Genomic DNA, 19,851 nt, shown 5'->3' with positions numbered 1-19,851 from the left:
GAGCTGCAAGCAAGAGACCCATAAGCATTGCCTAGAGAGAGCTGTAATCCTCAATAAAATGTAACCAAAAAAGAAGCAAAGAAATGAAAGGGGAACTATGAAAGGAGAAAACTGAAAACAAAACAACTGGCCAATTAGCCCTGATATTGAAGCACGCTCATTTTCAGATGAATTAGCACGTCATCAGAAACTGCCGTCATTCATAAGACAGACAGTGACTAATGTGGAGTGAACCATTACCCCATGCACCTCACTATCATGGGCAGAAGCAGAGTATAAATGACATTCAGACAGCCCAGTGACAGAAGAAGGCTGACCCAAAAGCTCTCGAAGTAGCTATATGAATTTATATTTTTATTACAAGATCCAGGCAGACAGCTAATCCTGTCAGTCCTTCCGAAGAGATGCTAGCAAGAATTATTACAGTGGAAATCTTCAACCTTTAAGGTTTGTCAAAGGGGGCTAACCAACAGCAAAATCCTTCCCTACAAAGGTAACCTGTAAGATTTTGTGTAACAAAATACTTATCTGTACGTTTTAAATACAGAATAATAACAATCCTCTCTTACAAGTCAATTGACTCTAACCTGTGCTTTCCACAATCAATATCTTAGGTCCACTGACTTTATTGGAACTTTTCATAATAATCTGTCTTATAAATCTTTATAATTTTTCGTCTCCATAACTAACTCAGACCTTCTGCGTTCGGTGTATTACAAAACGGAGGGTCCCACAGTGCTTACTTTTGAGTTACCACAAAGTATTATTGCACAAACCAAGTAGATACGGTGCACACAATGGATGAATGCTCACCCAACATTCATAAGTTAGAGCCCCTCTACGAGGTTCCATATAAATCTATGTACACCTATCTGGCACACACAACATTTATATATAACAATTCTATAGTTATAACGTAGTCTTCAATCTTGTTCTTTACAAGTAGTTTATTGTAATCCCAATGGCTCTTCATAGTGGCCTTCACAGTAGCCAACACGTGTTTTGTCGTAATTAAGACTTTAGCAGGGCTCCTTATCACAATTCCCGATATAAGCACACCATGGTTCTCAATCGGCAATAACCACAATTCCACCCTGTATAACACAATTATTATGACAGTGGAGATATTGTGGTTCCTTTGTTGGTCAGTAAAAGGTTTTTCCTGTTATCTTAAGGTTCAGCCGTGTAGGGAATGCAACTGGTAGAAATTCAAAAGGTTATAAAGATCCCTATTTCGGGTAAAGCCCTGCAATCAAGAACTGTGTGAAATCTTACACTGTGGGTATGCGGTGACTTCCAGCGACTTTCCCCAAGTCATCCATCTGTTATCTCGTAATAAAATTAGAAATATGTACATAATTGCAGTTGTGAAAACAATATAAAGTCCCTGCTAATAGTCTATTATGGATTGCCATAGTCCAAGTCTTACATCCTCATGGTTTGTTTGAGTGGGTCATTAAAACCCTTACCTACTATGTTAACCTGCATGATTAAGTGTAAAAAAACAACAATGAACCCCTAAAATTCTAATGCCCTCAACAAAATCTTTTCACAATAAACGAGTCAGGCATACTTGCTTTGTCATAACCCTTCTTTATGAACAGATCACCCCTCAGGAATGTGACATCATTTTCCCCGTGAGCCTATAAGGCCTACTGAAGTGCACAATACCTGGCAACCATCATGTATAAAGTTATCCGGTAGCCGGGTCTGGTGGTTTAGTGAACCAATGCATGCACTGTAGGGGCCTGTGCTTACCTCACGGTCACAGGTTCAAATCCCAGTTGGTCAACTCAGCCTTTCATCCTTCTTAGGTCAATGAAATGAGTACCATTGAGTTGGGTAACAATAAACATGTTATTCAGTGACAAGATACCCTTCTAGGTAAATGTGCACTTTACAAATACACGTTTTGTTATAAAATTACAAATATGTACAGAATTTGAGTTTGCAAAACAGTATATAATCACTCTCAATGGAGCATAACACAAATCCTCACAGTGAAAATGTTCTACTCCCTGGGTTTGTCAGCTTAGGTGACGAACAGCAAAGCGCTCTTCTACTACGGTAATCTTGTACTTGTAACCAAATATGGTCTATTGTCTGTAACATTGCATGATAATAATTCAATGTTAGAGGCTTATTGGCATTAACAAATGCTGTTCATAATAAACAAGCTAGGAGAGCAGCCTTTGTAATAACTTTTCATACTAAACAGACCAGACCTATGGCTTAACTTTTCCCTGCACGTCAATCGGGCCTATAGCTGTTATCATCAGCTTCTCACCATAACCAACTCTGGCATAGTGTACTGAGCTTAAGTTTTTTCAAAAGACAACTACCAGATATAATAATAACCTGGTATTTGTAAAGTGCTAACCTGGGGGCCGTCAGGGAGATTAAGCAAGCTATTGCCCAGAGTCACATTGTGCTGGGCTGAGCTACCACCAGTGCCGGGGATCGAACTGTGAACCACGTGCTGCAGAGTCAGTCGCACTGGCCACTGCGCTACACCTCTCCCATGATATACTAGTCATAAAAACTCAAATATATACAAAACTATTGTTGACAAAACAAAATAATATTTCACCTAAAACAGCCTAATAAAGATAATCGCAGTGAATATCTTCTCTCCCAACAGTTTGTTTGGGTGGGTCACCTACACCAAACCCTTGCCTAATACGGTAATCTGTGAGATTTCAAGTGCAAAATACCTGCCTACAGGCTTTTGCACAGTTTAATCTATCCTTAAAAGCCTATTGCCCTTAATTCATGCTTTTCACTATTGGCTTTGTTGTACAATTTCATAATAAACAGATCAAACCTGTAGAATCTGCCATGGCTTTTCCCAATGAACCAAAAATGTCCATAGCCTTTACCATTGGCTTCACACCTTAGCCAACGCTGGCCTGTTCAAGTGCACATACGCTGGCAACCATCATGCATATAGTTATAGAGTTACAATATGTAGAAAAAACAGTTTGCAAAACGACATACAACCCATCTCAATAGAGCCGAACAAGGATCATCACAGCAAAAACCTCCAAGGTTTGTCAGAGCGGGTGGCCAACACCATAACACTTGTCTGCTATTGTAGTCTGTGAGATTGCATGTATCAAAATACCTGTCTATCTCTTGAAACACAATGTGATGACAACCGTTAATGGCCTACTGGCTGTAAAAAAATGCTTCTCACATTAAATAAACAATTTTCAGTGCACCCATCAGGCCTATAGGTTGTCACCGTAATCCACTCAGGCCTACTGTTTTGAGCATGCGTATTTCCACAATTCAGCCATCAGACATATAGTCATAAAACTTGAAAGGTTTACAAAATTACAGTTGGCTAAGCAAAATAATATCTTTCCTAAGAGGCCTAACAAAGGTTCTCACAGAGCAAACCTTTTAAATCCACGATTTATCACAAGGGGTAACCAACTTCAAAACTCTTACAGACTACGGTAATCTGTGAGTTTCCATGTAACAAAGTACCTATCTGTAGTCTTAGAGTAATTACAAACCACCTTTTAAATGCATGTTGACTTTAACATTTGATTTTTACAGTAAATCAGTCAGGCTTTCTGCTTTTTCATAGCAGTTCACACTAAACAGATCAGGTCTAGAGCCAAGATCATTGTCTTGCCACCATAAGCAATTTGGTCCTGCTGTATCGAGTATAAGCTTTGCCACAAGCCAAAAAGTGTAAAACAAGTACTCTAGTGGAAGCATATAACTACAGCCTAATCAAATCCTATGCTCAGGGAAATTAATGTGTGAGTGGAGCTCAGTAGTATTCTGAAAGCTCTTTTTTGTTGATCACATAAGATCTGGCAATTCTGCTCTGTTAAGGCAAATATAAAATAATTAATGTAGGTTAGTGTAGACCTGGGCATCCCATTCTGTTCTCAAACACAGCTGCACTCTGAAGTCTAAAGTTAATTATGAAAAGGGAACTTGTATTTTAGGTTAATTAATGCTCAGCCTTTATTTTTACGGTGAGCGTTCTAAGGAAATGTTGTTGTAAGCTTGGACTGCACTGCTGACAGTTGTTCCTGTATAAAATGTGTACACACGTTTTCGAAGTTTAGCAGTATGAAGCTATGAATAATGCTCCCAGAGTTCTCTTTGATTAGATGCAAGTATTTGCAGAAGCTTGATAGCAAGATGGATGATTCTTAGTTTACAAAATAAAATGTTCACATAAAATGCAACTAGGGAATGTTTTTGGGCTAAACTATTGTAAAATTTTAGGTACCATTACTTTTCAGCATCATTTATAAAATGTGTTAATTAATGCTAGTATTTCCCAAAAATATTCCTGAAGGAAAATTGGTGTAACCAGTTTCAACAAGATTATGGGAAACAAAAATAAAAGAGCATTGGCAAAGTCAGTAGATCTGAAATTGGTGGTCAACCTTTTGGTTTTGTCAATACGTGTCTTGTTTTGTTTTTTGTAAAACTATATTGGTGTGGGAGCTGCCAGGCCCTCCCCATTATAACGAGCATTGGCAAAAGGCAAACAAAGTTTGGTCTCAAAAAGCACACATTGTCACATTGGTTCCTGGCACTGAAGAAAACTACTTTGTGTGTCAATATGCTTCTTGTGAAGGAGCAGAATGCTGTCACACATAGTGAAGCCAGCCAACAGAAAGAGAGAGAGAGAGAGATGGAATTTTAATAAACAAAAAACGTCTTGGTTAACGCCAGACCTAATTAGGGGCCCAATTATTAAAGAAATTTCAAAAGTGCACCCATGGTATATGTCATTGCATTTGCACAGATTTACTGCTTTCATGAATTCAGAGAAATTTAAAGAAGTAGGTCAAGTAATTGTAGTGCTAGAAAATATTTGTGAACTGCATTTTAGCACAAGCACACACGCATGTGTAGATTTCCTCATGCGGAAATCTGTTGAGCGTTTGCAAATTCACTTTCCCTCCAATTACTTTTTTGAAGAAGAAGTTTCAAGTCTGCCATAGTCAGGAGTACATTTCCAACCTCTCTCAGGATGGGAAAAGATTAGAGAAGAGCTGGTATAAACCCTTAAAACATGCATGTTAATAGGTTTGCGCAGACTCAAAAGGGAATTTCAATCCCGGAACTATTGCTTATCACTACCTTCAGCCCCAGTATGTAGCTCTGCTGAAAGGTGGCAAAATAAGGGAAGTGCTAGTATTCAAATCCTACTATGGTATGAGCCCTGGCATAATCAGAGAGGCTTTTACATGCACATAGAAATGGGGCTTCGTAACTAATGTCGCTGTGAACAAGAGGAGAAAAACCCACAGGTGTTTTAATACTGCCCTCACCCACAGAAATCTGTTGCATGCTTCTTCATAGTGCTGCTGACTCCCCCTCCGTGCAAGCCAACGCTGGATGTGGAGCAATAGGGAGGAGAAGACAAAACTAAACACTCAAAGACAATGTGTGGGATCAAGTGAAAAGTGCAGAACAATGTTAAAAATAGACCACTGGATCTCCAAAACAGACCCTTTAATGATGAATTCCCTGGTCTGGTTAAAAGGTAATTCCAGGACCAGTGGAGGTGGTATGGTGGGTATTTATGAACCACCTACCCCTCCAATCTGCATAATGAATTTCGGTGGTTGAGGGCAGTATTAAAACACCTGTGGGTTTTTCTCCTCTTGTTCACAGCGACATTACTTATGAAGCCCCATTTCTATGTGTGTGTAAAGGTATACCTAGGAGGGCGGAGTGGGGCATCTCCTACCCCTTAACTATTATGTGTTTAAATAATCAGAGAGGCCACATCAGAGCTCTTACATGATGGGATTGCTGCCATAATTTGTCGCTACGCGACATGGCACAAAAGGGGCAAGTGGGTTTTGTTACAGGGCAAGTAGATTTATGAAGCAACCGGCCTCATGGACAAGTTGATATTTTATTAAATTCCACACCCCTGCAGTTGTCTACCAACATGTGGGTGGATCCCCTCTCTGTATACTCCTGAAAACCCTTTTTTTAGGTTGATCACAGTAGGCCTAGCAATAGCTGCTCTCAAGGCAGACCTGACATTGGAGGAAAAAAAAAGGCAATAATGGCTTTGCTGCTTTGTCCATGCCCCAAGTTCTACGTTTGTGCTCAGTCACTTCTTTGGTTCCTCAAACCCTCCAGTAGTGGAAGGCAGGGCAGAAAACTGTAGCTGACCAGGGCTCCATGAGATCAGATACTTTTGCTCAAAAGTCTCATTATAGCCTCAAACTTCACTTGAAAGGCGTCGTAACCAGCAATTTGTAGTGGCTGACGTGAAGTCTTCCTCAGAGCGCCTCAGAATCTTATCCCAGTCCTCCACAAGTTCATCAAATGTCCCAATTTTGTATGTGCTTGAAAACCTATTCCTGGGCTTTCCTACAGTTGCCAGACTTCCAGGGAAGACTGTTAGGGTCTGGATCCCTTTGCAGGCTTGATTCCCACAGGGCCAAGTGCAGTCTATTCCCAATAGGACATACAGTTCTTCCACATAGAAAGTGGTCTTTCTTTAGCCATATATGTCCCCGAGGCAAAAGAGAAGGGTAGCCAACTGACCATTACAGAGCGTATCCATTCCTTGGGTACAGCTGGAGGACAGTATACCGTTCGGTTTATACAGAACTTTATTCTTCTGAGTTGTCACCGGTGTCAGGTCGGGGTATTGTTGCACATGGTGTGGCACAGCGGTGTCCTACAGGGATTCTGGGACTCAAAAGAAAGAGAATGCTACGAGGTGCTGGGTTCTAGGGCGTTGCTTAATCCACATATCTCCATCCTAAATCTTATTGATAATCTGTCAAGATATCAGAAACTGTTTATGGTGCTACTTTGATTACTGCTAAGTGCAACATAGCTCAAAATTGGTGCACACCTATTGCAGAGGTCTTCAAACCTTTGGGTGCCGAGACCCCCCTGTCAACATTTTCAGTCGTAAGGACCCCCTCCTGACAAACCTTTCTAAACCTGTAGGCAGGGCTTCTGGAATTACGAGGCAGGTGAGGACCAAATTACACGACAGGCTTGACTAAATTGTGTGGGAAGAAAATTTAAATAATGTTATGTGATGCCGCGTTATTTTGGGATAGAATTGCTTCATTATTTTGACATTTTTTGCACACAGTAACACTGAGGAAAGATTTCACCCCATCAGTACCAGTTTATAACCAAAATACAGCAATTAACATCAGAAAGATGTCTAGTCAACCTTTGTGATGGGCCTTCCACTCTGCAGGAATACGTGCTGCCACGTTAGAAGCTCACCTGGCCCTGGCCGGGAGCAGCAGGGGTCCCTTAAAACCCTGGCAGTCTTGTGCAGAGTTAAGCAATATACCCATGCCGCTTTCCTCTCACCCCTCCCTTCCATCCCTCTCTCCTCTCCCAATCCCGGATCCCTCTCTCACTTTGCAGGCCATTTTCTTTCACCCCTTTTTACAACTTCTGAACTCTCCCCATTCAACTTCTCACTATACCCTTAATCACCTCTTGCCATTCTGTCTTTTAACTGCCCTCATCTCTAACAGTTTCTTGCATTTATTTCATGGCCTCTCTGGCCCCGTCACTTCCCGTGCCCATCTGCACTTCTCATTCACCTCAAGTCTCTCCATTCAAATTGTTGTCTATTTGTATCTTACACCTCTCCAGTCCCCCAATTCATCTTTCACATCTCTCCTTTGTTTTTAAACACCTTCTTGAACCAATGTCCCTCTCCCCTGTTACCTCAGCACCAGTGCTTAATTTGAACAGGTGGTTTCCGGTGCTCCGCACTGGCACCTGATTGTGCACACTGGCACTATGACCGTCTGCCACATGGTGGCTCTGTCTGTGTAATTTAGAGATGAGCAGAACAGCTGTTTATTAATTCAATATACATTAAAAACGATAAACTCCTGACATCCATGCCATTCTTATAGCTTTGGAGGCTTGAAATAGTCACACTTGTACAGTGTTATGGTTGGTAGTTGCATAGGTATTGTCATTGGCCGCACACGCAAGGCAATGGGTGGGTGGTTAAAGTTGCAGTGGCCTACTGGTGAGGTCCCTGGCAAATGTTTTATTACAAATTAATCACTGCTCAGCACCCACCCCAGTACTCCCTCTCTTCCCCTATCGCTGCTGTCCCGCACCCCTGTCGTATCAAATTACTTTTTAGGTCACAGATCATCTCTCAGCTATCTTCTCACAGTCTGACAGCAGCCCTCCTCTGTGCCCTCAACTTTCCCTCACACTCACTTCCTGCGTGTCCGCACTTCCCTTCGGCACTTCACATTTTTCCTCATCCCTGACCTCTTCAATCAAATTCTCTCACTCCCTTGCTGTCCTTTCTCATCCTCTCATCTCTCCACACCGAGCACACGGGTTGGACCCGTATGCTCCTCTTGGCCTGTGCCACTCTGATTATTGTTCCCTAATTCAGGAAGGCATGAATTATCTGTCTTGCTGTTTTGGTGCAGGCCACACAGTTATGGAACGTGCACCCTCCTTTGCTTCGCTCCACCAAGAATCTATTATCCTTTAGGAAGATATAAAAACCTGCCTCTATACTCTGCAGGTCACCCCATTTGGCTGGTTCTCCTTCCCCTTCTGTATGTTTCTCATTTGCCTTCAGGCAGCAGATGGCTATTAGCCCCAGCACACCTTTTGGTAACATTAGCACACTACAAATGTAAATAATAATAGTAATAGGCAGAAGCATGGGAGCCACTAGACCCAACCTTCGCGGGGGGCATACACTCCCAGGCAGGGCTGGCCATAGCACTGGTCACACACGGCGCAACAGTCTTTTTTTGTGCCCCTTCCCCCGTTTCCTCCTTCTCCATAAATTCCCTCTCTACCACTCGCCAACAAAACACCTCATCTCTCTGTAGCACCTTTCTGATAAACATTTTTCTTTATAGTGCTACTCATAGTTTACTCACACTAAGTTCTGTGATCTGCATAGTACATGTTCTTTGTAGCAGGCACATTAACCCTCTGCACTCTGTGGATGAGAAGAGTGCCCATGTAAGTGCATGGTGAGCAATGCAACAGTGTGAGAGTAGGGAAAGAGAAGTGACTGCAGGATGAGTGAGGTGCGGATGTAAGTGCAGAGTGGGACGAATGAATGCATGGTGAATTATGGGCTTGTTTGAGCGAGTTGCAAATTGAGCAGTGAGGGGGCAGGTGAACGAGGTGTCACATAAGTGCAGATGAGTAGTGTGACTGCAGGCTGAGGTACAGGGTGAACAACGCAAGTGCATTGTGATTGCAGAGTGATCACTGTGAGTGCAGGGTGAGAGGGTGAATGATGTGAGTGCATGGTGATCAGTGTGAGTGCATTGTGATCGCTGTGAGTGCAGGGTGAGCGTGAAAGTGAAGTGTGAGAATGAGAAGTGAGTTCTCTGAATGCAGGGTGCATTCCCAGACACTTGAAGTAACTCAGCATATAATTGACGGCAGTGTACGGTTTAAAGATATAGGTTAAACTATTGCTATTATGACATTAATCAGGGATCGAGGGTGGAGGAAATAAATAATATGCTGATCCTGCTTCACACTTCCAGTCCTATGGTTAGGGTTGCCTGCTCATTATTTTGATGTCCCAGACGGTACAAAAATAAGAAGTCACCTAAAGCTGTATATTTCAGCACTCATCTGTGCGTACTTGGAACAGCAAATATAAATAGTGATAATTAAAGGGAACAAAGACAGAAGAAAAGTCACATTACGAATGAATGCATATGATTTTATTTACAATCCCATTTAGTGTCAAGAGAAGGCCTTTGCAGGCTCTTTAAACATCAAATGGCTGGTATTTTCCTTCTTGCAACCCTACTTTATATTTCTTTTCATGAAATGCATTTTAACACACTGCTGCAGTACATGTAAAATACAAATGTAAGGAAAAGGCAGAGTTGGGGCACAGGGGTTACTGGAACTAGGAAAACAAGCATTGGCATAGCCAATAGGACTCTCCTTTGGGACCTTATAAGTGTTTAGCCGTGCAACAGTTGATGTTGTTACACCAAGGATATTGTGCTGCATAACTAAATACTTATAAGGTCCCAAAGGCGAGACCTATCGGCTATGCCAATGCTTGTTATTAATGCACCCGATTCCTGCTTTTGCTGATTTGTTTTTACAGATACAGTCCGAACAACACCTGTTTCTCTGTATGTCTTTCTTTGTAAATAATGTAAAGTAATTGATAATGAGCCTTCTTTCAGGTCATTTCCAATGCGGTAAGTCATCACTGCGAGACCAAAGGCTGTGCCCACTGTCCGAGAAGGGACTTAAAAAGGTTTCCTAGTGAAGCTTTACACAGCTGCAGACATACATATGTTTACACTGTACTGCATTTTTTTATACCCGGGATGCACCGTGTTTGGCTTCTTCTAACACTAAAGCCCAAAGGGTACCCTCTGGCACAGGTGCCATCATAAGCTAAATCGAAGTGTAAATATACTAACTGCTGTTTCACTTTTTCTTAAAGCATGAATTAACTATGGATCAATGTACGTTAAACATTAAACAATAAATATGGATTACTGCTGATGGAAAAGTTTAAAGAGTAAATCCCTTAAAACCGTGAATCCTACTAGTAATGTACTATGGTGGTGTATTGTTCTATCTTATAGCTGTAAACAACTTCTGATAATGGTGAAAATAAATGAATGCGCAGAGCGCTTCGTGTAGTGTTTATTCCTTCCAATATCCTCAGTGGACAACCAGAGATTGCTACTCAGTGCTGAAATCGCTCAAGCTTTAAGAAGCTATTAGGAGGGGCTCTAGCGCGAAACTCCAAAGGAGGCCAGCAGCAGGACTGTTTCCTCCCTCCCTGCAGCGTCAGAGAAGCTGCAATGACTTTCAATCTGTTTGACAAATCCTGCGCCGTCCTCCCTTCTTTGCCATGTGCCTGCAGTGCCAGCTGCTGATTGAGGCATCCAGTACACGGTGGCAGTACTACCTTCATGGCACATAGAGTGCCACGGGGTATGATTAACTAGTATGTTAACCGCCACGCCACATAGCAAAGATTCTATTTCCAGGGTGCTGCCGATCGTGTGCACGCGGGGACTCTTTTTCTCTAATGCAGCCCTGCCGCTAATCAAGGTGTGGGTGCAATTCCTTGCGAACTTACCCCTGGTTGTTTTTACTGCGACACGTACAAAAGTGTGAAATGAAATAATATATGAGTCTGGGTCTAAATGTGGGTTATTGCCTCCGAGTGACAATAAACAAATGAAGTACAGGAAAGAAACCACTGAAGAAATATACAAAGGCATGTAATGTACATTTGGAAGTACACTTTTAGTAAACCAACCAGCTACCATATTCCTCATTTTGTTCTGTACTTAAATGAAGGAGCATGGTCCCAACGCTTCTATCGGTTAAGTTGCATTGTAAGACAGCACCTTAATTTGTGGTGGTGCTGCGAGAGCGTTGCATTTTGACCCGGGCGAGTTATCCTAAATTTAATTGAATGAAGGTGGGGATGAGGGGTCGACTGTTAGAGCTGCATTTAGACAAATACCTAAAGATAGGGGGTTTAGGGTGCGCCCAGAGGATGAGCTTGTGGAAATCTGTGTCTGCTGCTGAGACGTGACCGGTGGGGCTTACATTTGGTCTCCTTGTTTTGATGCAAATGTAGGATCAGTGTCCCAAGTGTCTTAGGCTTAAACCGCCTTTAATTTACGCATTTTACAGCTCCCATGAGGTGCGTGAGAGGAGCATTTTGACCGTGGTGATTGGAGTTAATAATCACTTTATGTAGGTTTCGAAGGTCCAACCGGAAGAGCGGTGTTTCTAACACGATGCGGCTGTTGTAGTTGCGTTATATTTGAAGGAGATCGTGCCGTTCGGAGGTGTGCATAAAGGATGTTTCTAATCTACTGAGCTACATGTAATTAAAGTGAACATGTATTCCTTAGAGGGACGGAAGCTGCTTATGAGTTTGCTTTTGTTGAAGGGGCGTGACGGGAGATGCTTGAACCTGGCTGCACACTTTCTTTTGTACTGAAGCGGAGCAGCACGAGCGTTGCATTTTGAACTGGGTGAGTTCTTTTTATTAAAAATGAATGAAGCTGGGGAGTAGGGGCCGACCGTAGAAGCTGCATTTTGGGTAAAAACAAGGTAGGGGGTTGGGGTGCAGCCAGAGGATCAGCTTGTGTAAATGTGTGTGTGCTGCTGACACGTGACCGGCGGGGCTTGCATTTGCTTTCTTTGTTTTGAGCAAAATGTCGGAGCAGTGTCCCGATTGGCTTAGGCTCCAAGCTGCCTTGAAAGTACGCATTGTACAGCTTGCGGAGGTGCGTGAGCGGAGTATTTATAACGTGGTGATTGGAGTTAATAATAACTTTCAGTAGGTTTGGAGGGTCCGACTGGAAGCGCTGCGTTTTTAATACGATGCGGACTGCTGAAGCTGCATTATATTTTAAGGAGATCGTGGCGTTCGGAGGTGTGCAGAAAGAGTGTTTCAAAAAAGCTCCTTTTCCAACAAGCAGGAAGTGGGATAAGGGAGGGGGTGGCAAATGGTGTGCACTTTCGCGGCCGCTTTGATGTTCTCAGTGGCCGCGCGGCTCACTGAGAACATCAAAGCGGCCGCGAATTGATCACGCAGGCTGCCAAATGGTGCGCGCGCCCGGCGCACATGCACTGTTGTTGGCGGCCTGAAAGCACTAGTTTGCACTTCCAAAACCCCCATTTACAAAAGCTCTCGCGAGAGCAGCGCTAAAGCGCTGGCTCAGGCAAGACCTAAAAAACTAAGCCTCAGTAACTAGTTTACAAAAGGTATGTAAACATGCAAATGGTCTTTAACGACCTGTGAAAAACTCAGGCATGCCAGGCTGTGCCGGAGATAAGACTGCAGACACAGCCCAGCGGAGCCCACAGCAGCTCGAGCTGAGACACACTACGGGGGAGGAGGGGGGCTGAATCCCTTGTTGTCCGATGGGCCTGGGCAGAAGTGTGACCGGGAATGCGGATGGGGGGGACGTGGAGGAGGAGGGCGGCTGCTTGCTGTTGGAGCAGGGCAAGGGCTCTGGCGAGAACAGGGAGCAGCTGGGCGCCTGCCTGAACCTGCCCTCCTATGCGGCCGGGGGGGCTGAGGTGTCTTCCACCGCCCGAAGTGGCCGGAAGAGGCTTGCCGGTTGACTGTGAGGTCCTTGCCATTGTAGTTATAGCCATACGAGCTGGAGTTCATGCTGCCAGAGTCCCTGTAAGAGCCGTTCATGGCGCTGCCAGTCCCATAATTTAGCAACTGATATTCGGGGCCATTTGCATAGCGCCCCGACAGCGAGTTCACAAAATAAGAGCTCATTTGGGTTATTTTAGGCCTGGATTTGTGGATCGTGGTCGTTATTACCCCTCTGCTTTGGGATTTATGACAAATTCATGAATTATAGCCCAAGCACTGTACTTCGTTTTGCTATGTATGCGGCCAGATATAGGGTGTGGGGGTGTGCACCGCGAAGTCACGTACCTTTGTTGACCAGTCGTAAATTCTCACTGATCACACTTCAAATATGATTGCCTAATATTGCCTATTGACCTCAAACACTTCATTTGCATGTGTGACTGGCGGCCTTGTCGCCACCAGAGCCAAATAAGCATTTGCAATGCAATAGGTCTCGCATTTATGTGAGTTTGAGCTATTGACTTTGCAAATAACAATGCCTTTTATTTTTGTTTTCGTTTTAAAAACATAAATAAAAGGCATTGTCATTTACAATGCCATTAGCTTAAACTAGGGTAACTGCGAGACCTATTGCATTGCAAATGCTTGTTGTATGGTGGAGCTAGGTGGGGCAGGTATCCTGTTAATAGCTTTATTGTACCCACATCAAACCTCTGAATCTGGCAACCATTGGAGTTTGGCCGCAGGTGGCTTTAGCCTCCAGCAGCAAAGCTCTGCATCACAGCGTGATCATCTGCAATAATTCATGCTTTTCATACTAATTCAATACAGGCATTTTACCCAGTATTTTGTTTTGAACCACCACCAAGAAGAGTGACGAGAGGGGATAGTTATATTTTCACTCCTCCTTCCAAAAATATCAAACTAGTTTGTGCATAAAGACAATAGAATTTTAAAGTATGATGTAATTGTATGCTTCTTCAGTGTATCACTAGCCATTTCGTAATCATTTACTCTGGTTCAGACAATCCCTGGAACCCCCCCCAGCAACTCGAGAGTAACACTCAAGAACACCCTAAGACAATCCTGCAGTGCTGCCATTGTCCGTTACAGTATATGTGAATGGCCTTCCATGCCGCTGTGCAGTAGCATTAGCCTCTGCATAAGGCACAGAAGCCTTTATTCAGCCTTGATTCAAATAGACCCCACCATTGTCTTAAGCACATTTGTGTCTTAGGGCAGGCAGTGTGGGGAAAACTTGGCTGAAACAGTCTCTAAGGTGTGGGTGACATCTGGACACGAAAATAAAGCTATGGGGTGCTTATCTTCTGGCATGCACATGGTAAAGTTAACCTACCAGTCGATTTCTTTATTGTGAAAGTGTCATATTCATGCTTTTAGGAATACCAGAGCAAGGCCATCTGTTGACAAAATGTGTTAAAGACGCCACTGAAGTAGCACCAGAAGAGGAGAGAGCTGCCTAGACGGAGGGCTACGGCCGAGCTTGTTGGTAGGTAAAAATAAAAGCTTTCTTGTGTCTTGCAAACCTGGCACCAGAGTATCCTAATGTTGCTCCCCAATCTTGATTAAGCACAGACATCTCAAAGGATCCTGCAGTGACCTGTAGTTCTACCAAATGTCCCTATACACATTTTTTGGGCCTCTCACCACTACTCAATCAATCAGGGGAATTGTAAGCGCGCTACTCACCCATGAGGGTCTCAAGGCGGGGGGTGAGTTCGCCGAACTGTTAGCCGAAGAGCCAGGTCTTGAGGGTCTCCCTGAAGGTGTTCAGGGAAGATAGAAAAACAACTGGCCACACTGGGCTACACCCTTGTCAAACGGGAAATCGCCAGGGGCTGGGGGGTAGGTAACCCACCGAGTGTCCGGACATGGATGATAGAACTTGACAAATGTATGGTGGCAGAAAAGAAAGTATTTACGACACGTGGGTGCCCGCCGAAGAAGTGGGATAAGAAATGGGGCAAATGGAACGATTACAGGGGCGGTATATGTGTTTCCCCATCGATATAATTAGAACTGAGACGTGATAGAATTCTGGATGTTGTTTCTATGTAAATGCTATTTTTCCCCCCGCAAAGTATTGTCATACTGTACCATGCTGAACTGAGGAACGTGAATGTATGCATATCTACTGCTGAACCTAATAAAAAGTCAATTTAAAAAATAAAAAAAGGTGTTCAGGGAGGGGGCGCGTCTGATGTCTGCCGGTAGCTCGTTTCAGATTTTGGCTGCAATGTGAGAAAAGGATCTTTCGCCTGCTCTGGCTCTGTCGATGCCCGGGGTTCCGGCCAGTGTGAGGTTCGAGGTTTCTTTTGGGTACGTAGAAATTGATTCTGTCGTTTAGGCATTCGGGTCCGTTGTTGTGTAGGCATTTGTAGGCGTGAGTGAGGATTTTGAAGGTTTCTCCACGGGAAGTCAGTGGAGTCTTCGTAGGTGTTGGCTGATGTGTTCGTGCCGGCGGATGCCGAGGCTGAGTCTGGCGGCCGTGTTCTGTATCGTCTGCGGAGTAGGGACTTGTTGATGCCGGCGTAGAGTGCATTTCCATAGTCCATTCTGCTGGTGATGAGTGCGTCGATGACTGTCTTCCTTGACTCAGGGGGGATCCATTTCTCACACACACCAGCCTATTTACCTTTCCTTTTTTCTTGACTATTTAGTGTAACAGCATGTGTGCCTTGTTCATCGTAAACCTGACTATCCTCCCCATTAATCCCCCATTTTTAGGTTTTGCCTACGTAGCGCGCAAGCGCTGCTTTGAAGTGACCTCTTGAAATCTCTCTGGGCTTTTGTGGAAACTCGTGCATGTTCTGCACTGTTTCCAATGAGCCCTCGTGCATGTATGGCGTTTACCTTGCGGGAGCGAGCAGCGGCGCCATCTGTTTGCAATCATCGTGCCTGCTGCTGCTCGCTCCCGCAAGGTAAATGCTGTACATGCCCTCAGCGTCTACAGGCATCCAGTATCCTGTTACTAATTACTTTAATGACTTTACAGCTCCCGTCGCTTTAACTTTCTGCCGCGCTTGTCTTTCAGTACGGTACAAAAAGTGGTCCCAATGCACAATTCATCAAGCTAAACTTTAGCAAAATCAAAAATAAAATTAAGACAAACATGTATTATGATCAATACTCAGTGTTATTTAATCACACTGAATATACATACACAATATTATTCCAGTTATATCATAAATGCAGTGCCCCTAGGTGGGAAGGGAGAGGGTGTGGGTATATGTGATTGGAGTGAGGATAGAGGGATGAATAGTAGTTAGTGTGCAAATCACATAAATTGACATTTGGACAATATTGGGTCAATGTCTTTAAGCCAGAATTTCCACAGTATAATCAAGAAGAACAAATAGCCATGCTTAATGATACAGTCACAGTTATTAATCGCTGTTGGTCACAAACTGGCAATTAGTGCAGATGTCGACGTTTCGACCCCTAAAACATTGTAGGTTATTGGATCCCTTATGGCGGGGTTTTCCTCAGGACGGGGGTAGAAGGGAAGGGGTACCTGGGGATAGAGTGGAAGATTACCTTAAAATTGAGAACCTCATGTGAAATAAAAAGCTATTTGTATTAGGCCAAAGCCTCATTAATTACCATGAGGCGCCCTTCACTGGGGGCTAGTGGGTATGTGTGGGCATGTAGGCTCCAACGTATAGAGAGCGAGGACAGTCACCTGCAGGAGTACAACGCAGAGTGAGACAGAACCTTGCCATGGGTTTAATTGGTTGGATATGGAAGGTGACAGATTGCTCAACTTACTTGTATAGATGTAAGTCCATCCCAAAAGGGGGGACCAAAGCCGGATTACTCTGCTTGGTCCTACCATAGATTGGGTTCTAAATGTAAAGGGGGAAAATGGAAACGCTAATGAGGACCGAAAAACTAGCAATAAATGGAACAGCATTCTATACATACTAGGGCTGCAAGTCTGTTGAAATCTACATTCAAAAAGGGGGAGTTACCTGAACAACTCCGTGGGTCTGGCAAAAATGCTCCAAGGCTGTCTCATTCTGGAAATCAATGGAAAGGTGAAAAATATCTATTCAGAAACCAAACTAACTCCTCTGGCTATGAGAGGTGTGTCTGCCGTTACTAAGCGTGTAGAAAACTCACCGCTATGCGCCAAACACGTCTCCGTCCGTGTAAATGGGACCGGAACTCTATTCCTGCTCTTTAAAATACGGCGGCTCAGCAAAACAAGGCGCGAGTGTGACGTCATCGAGGCAGACGCTCGATGCATGTCAGGCCTGTCAGAAACATGATAGTAAGAGAAGACAGACTCCGTTAGCGGCTAGAATAATAAAACCTCAAGGAGTTAGATTGTAATCGCAAAAAATTGCCGGAACTACCTAATGTGGTGTAAAACAATCCATAGTCTAAGCTGTTGTGTATGAGTAAAATTCTATCTTATTAACATCGATTGGGATAAATTCCGGAAAAGGACTCAAAGAAAAAATAAGAAGTTACAATTCGCAAACGAAACAGCAATGTTAACCCCATAGGTCGCAATCATATTATAAACTGGAAAGTGAGCGCATACACACATTATTATCGTTGAATACAGAATGCAGGTTAAAACATAAGGGTACCTGTTCACATGGTTCAATAATATGTATACGGGTACCTATTCACAGGGCACTTACCCTGCAATGATGGTCGCATATAAATATTAAACCAGGATTAACAATACATATGCATGGTTATCTTTACACTCTATGTAGATCTGCAAGCACAATTCAGAAAGAATAAGGCACGTATCCAAAAGTGAATTAAAAGGCTGTGTTTACAAACTGCCTTCTTGTGCATATATTGCTTCTAACTGTGTGATCTGAAGCAGCACATGAAAGGTGGCATTCCACTAATGTTAAAATGAAATCATTCTAGTGTTAGACAAGCTAGTTGCGCATGACTGACTTCATATTCATTCAGGCCATTTTGTATGGAGTCTAAAAAAGACATCCATTTGCATTTCCTTAAGTTAAGAATCATTCCAATATTGCCACCCCTGGGACCGAGGAAGGCTTTCTCAAGTACTGCCCACTGTAGTTCATCTGGGCTATGGTCCATAGTCCTAAAATGATCGACCAAGGGCGCTCCCTGAACACCGCATCTAATTTGGCTACAGTGTTGTAGAATACGTGCTTTGATTTTCTGTTGCGTTTGGCCTACATATATGAGGCCACAGGGACACGCGATGCCGTAGATCCCATTGTTCGTGTTGCAATTCGTGAATGATTTCAAGTTGATTACATGTTTTTTGTAGATGAACTGTTTAGTTTGAATGGTCGTTTGGCAGTCCTTGCATTGACCACACTTGAAATGGCCAAGCGATGGAGGTAGGTTCCACAGAGATTGTATAGATGGCGCCTCAGGGGGTTCAAGGAAAGAGCGTACTATGTGGTCTTTAACACTTTTAGCTTTCTTATATGAGTGCATCAGAGGATCAGTTTACTCTATGTCATCAGAAATCAAGCCCCTGTGTGTGTTTATCACTTTCTTGATTGTATTACTTTGTGTGGAGAAAATGGTCACGCATATCTTCTTTTGCATTGGTCCATCTTTCTTCTCTTTGGGTGTCAGCAGGTTCTCCCGGGGGCCGTATCAGGCCCTCTTCTGTGCTCTCCTAATCAACCTCTTTGGGTAACCCTCTCCAATTGTTGGGTGCTCAGGTCCTCTGATTGGGCCATGTAATCTGTTCTCTTGGAACAGTTCCTGCGAACCCGCAGGAACTGTCCGAACGGTAGATTATCTCTCAATCCTCTTGGGTGGTAGCTATTGTATCTCAAGAGGGAATTCCTCTCAGCCCGCTTGCGATATAAAGTGGTATACAGTTTATTCAACTCGCAACGGATAGTGATGTCTCAAAAATCAATTTCTCTGGGGTCAGAGTGAATCGTAAATTGTATATCCTGGCTTTTACCATTTAGCCAGGTATGAAAACTGCCAAGTTCTGCAGTGTCCCCAGTCCAGATCATATTTTTTAAATTTATTTATTTATTTATTTATAAAGTTTTATATAGCGCGAACAAGATCCCAAAGATATCAGAGCGCTTTACAATATGATAGGAGGAAGAACATAAAAGCAATATCAACATTCGCAAGAGAAGAAGGGAGGGAGAAAAAAAAAAAGACTGGAATGGTCGCAAAATGCTGGACAATTGCGCCCAGGAGGGTAATACAATGGAGGTATCCTGATAGTGGGAACAATGTCAATAAGCAAGTGAACTTATCCCTCTTAGGGTGAGAATTTGTTCATAAGGAATCGTTTAGCTTCCAATTTGAAAACCTTCGTAAGTATGTATATCCTAAGTATATCATTGATATACCTCCTCCATAAGGACACCTTATCGATGTAGGTATTGGACTCATTGAAGAATAAAGACTTTTTGAAGTGGTCCATATAGATAATGGCCAGATCTGGACAAAGAACAGCCTGGACCAAGTACCGACTACGGATAACAAGACAACTGGCATACACCCCAAGGACCGTACCCTTTTTTAGGGGAAGGCCAATAAAGACCACCCAGGGGTAGAGGTGGCTACGGGCCGAGAGGACAACAACGAGGTCAGCCAACGACCAGCGGCAACTGGGAGAGAGGATGTGGAAAAACACAGAAGCAAGTCCGCTTCCAACTGGAGAACCACGGGGAGATCCAAACCCGCCGCAAGGTCTACAGGTGGTGAGGAGGCCACAGAACCCTGTAGTCATCATTTCCTCA

The 19,851-nt window shown here is 43.5% G+C and overlaps 1 protein-coding gene across 7 annotated transcripts in view; it reads left to right on the top strand.

The window, feature by feature from the left end:
• The window catches only part of CUTC (cutC copper transporter), a 227,070-nt gene that overhangs the window by 1,303 nt on the left and 205,916 nt on the right, over positions 1-19,851 (top strand). For 4 of the 7 annotated variants that reach the window (XM_085606309.1, XM_085606310.1, XM_085606302.1 and 1 more), the window contains exon 2: positions 14,504-14,612. The exons of the other annotated variants lie outside the window; for them this stretch is intronic. The gene's annotated coding sequence lies outside the window, so the exon portion shown is untranslated. The remainder of the gene's footprint in view (positions 1-14,503; positions 14,613-19,851) is intronic. 7 annotated transcript variants of the gene reach the window in all.

Source organism: Triturus cristatus, chromosome 1_2, assembly GCF_964204655.1.
Source record: "Triturus cristatus chromosome 1_2, aTriCri1.1, whole genome shotgun sequence".
In the NCBI taxonomy this organism is placed as follows: Eukaryota; Metazoa; Chordata; class Amphibia; order Caudata; family Salamandridae; genus Triturus; species Triturus cristatus.
Note: the sequence above shows the minus strand (reverse complement) of the source record. Positions and strands in the feature narration are given on the sequence as shown.